The sequence below is a fragment of the Gekko japonicus genome, unplaced genomic scaffold (assembly GCF_001447785.1).
Source record: "Gekko japonicus isolate JY-2015 unplaced genomic scaffold, Gekko_japonicus_V1.1 scaffold1176, whole genome shotgun sequence".
In the NCBI taxonomy this organism is placed as follows: Eukaryota; Metazoa; Chordata; class Lepidosauria; order Squamata; family Gekkonidae; genus Gekko; species Gekko japonicus.
In genome coordinates this window covers 435022-437166 of record NW_015174877.1, presented here as the reverse complement: position 1 = coordinate 437166, position 2145 = coordinate 435022, and positions in this window count along the sequence as shown.

The following is a 2145-nucleotide window of genomic DNA, read 5'->3' as shown; positions in this document are numbered from 1 at the left end:
CACCAACAACAATGGCTGCCACAATTGCTCCAGAACCTAACACAAGGGAAGAAAGAACATCAGAAAAACTGAGAATGACGATGTACACACTACCATGATTCAGTTTCCCACAGGTTAATAAGCTATTTGCAAGGGCCAGGAATCAATGAGTTACCCGAGGTGTACCTAAGACCTTGGACATCCCTAGTCAGATATTTGGATTTTGTTTCTTTAAACAATAACCCCCTCCCCTATTTCTGCACCACAAACAACTTTTGAAATATGCCGCCCAACAGTTTTAAAACCAGCCTGCCCTCTGACAAGGGGCTGCAGCTTGAAAAACACAGATCCTGCTTCAGATCGCACTGCTAGTGGTGCAGGTCTCTGGGTCCCTGCCAAAGACTCTCGTGATCAGAAGATAAACAAGATTCTTTCCTTCCAAATCTTCCCCTCTGGACACTTGCTAAAAAAAAGAAAGAATGACAGCCCAACGTCAAACCAGCCATTGCTTCTCAAGCTGGCCCACCCTTACTTTTTCCAGAGATTTACATCTTTGGTCCATCCTTTCCCAACTTTAGAAAAGCAGTGAACTGCCACTAGCCCCTTTGATTCTCCGTATGTTATTGCCTGAAGACACGGTTCCTCTGTTGCCAAACAGAGCTTGTGGCAGCTGGCTCCCAAGGGCTAGCTCATGAGCACAGCAATGAAGGAATGCAGTCAATCCCCAGTGCTTGGTAAAAAGAACATGGAATTTCATGGAAGTTTATTTCATAAACTTAATTTGTGTGTCTGTGTGTGCTTGCATGTGTGTTTTGTGTACGTGCCTGGAAGTCATGGGGAGCTGGTGACCCCTACTGGGGGCTTGGACATTTTTCAGAGAGGTGGCTTGGTTAGTCTGCCTCTGCATCCTGCCTCTGGTATTCCTTGGCGGTCACCCTTCCAAGTCCTTGCCAGAGTCGGCCCTGCTTAGCTTCAAAGTTCTGATGAGATCAGGCTTGTCTGGGCTATCCAGGTCAGGGCATTTCATAAATTATATAACTTCCGTGCTGTTCTGTTTATAAAGAATATTCAAGGCAGTCTATAGCAACAAAAAGCACAACAATCCAACAACAAAAGATTATAGCAGGGGTCTCCAACCTTGTTTAAACCTGTGGGTGCTTTAAGAATTTTTTTTTTAATCCCCGAAGGGATATTTTTTTATTTTGCCAAACTACAAAAACTACAAAGAAATAATAGGGAAGGGACTACATCTAAGGAGAAAGGAAAGCAAACCACACTAATCTAAAACCCCAAGAGGAGGAGATCTTTTCACTGTTAGTTAAAGTGTTAGTACTGTTAGAGTTAATATCATAATATACTTGTAGAGTTCTTGCTTATAACAGTTCGCTATTTATATGTTATTTTGTTAATTGTTATGAGAAAAGTCTCTGATCATCTTCTTCTTCTTCGCTTCAAAAGGCCATTTTCCAAGTCCTTCTGCCTTTACTTCGACTTTCTGTCTCTGAAATCGTATACCACTCTGGCAGGTCCTGCACCCTTTTCTGCTGCAGAGTCCTCTTCCGTTCCCGAGGTAGCAGAGTCACTAGACTTCGTTTCTTCCTCTTTGGACTCTTCCTCTTCTGAGTTGCTGAAGTTGCTTTTAAAATGGCATCTCTGGTTTGTCTTCTTAAAAACCTGACCACTATTTCTCCAGGTAGGTTATTTTTTTAATGTAATTGGAGTATGCCCTGTAGACTGACTCCATTTCGTTTACCAGTTCATCCGCTGTTAAACCTACTACTGGGGCGATAATCTCACCAAGCACCCTCTTCAAGTCTTGCCAATCCGTTTCAGGAACCCCCTGAAACCTGAGAATCATGGTAGCTTTTTCCATCTGTAGCTGCAAAACTCAATTCTCTTGGTAATTCTGCTTCGTTTCCACATCTCCCAACCTTTTCTTCAACTTCTTGCTTGTGGTGTCTATCTCTTTAATTTTCTCGTTTGCCTGCTCCACTTTTTTCTCTGTTTCATTCAGCTGAAGCTGCTGTGCTGCAAAGTTTTTATTCATCACGGTCAATTGCTGGTTAATACCATTGAGTTGCTGCATCACCGGGTTGAGCATATCCGCCAGGAGTTTGAGGACATCTGCTCCCTCTTCCGGTCTCGGACTTTGACTGCCTGGCTTCA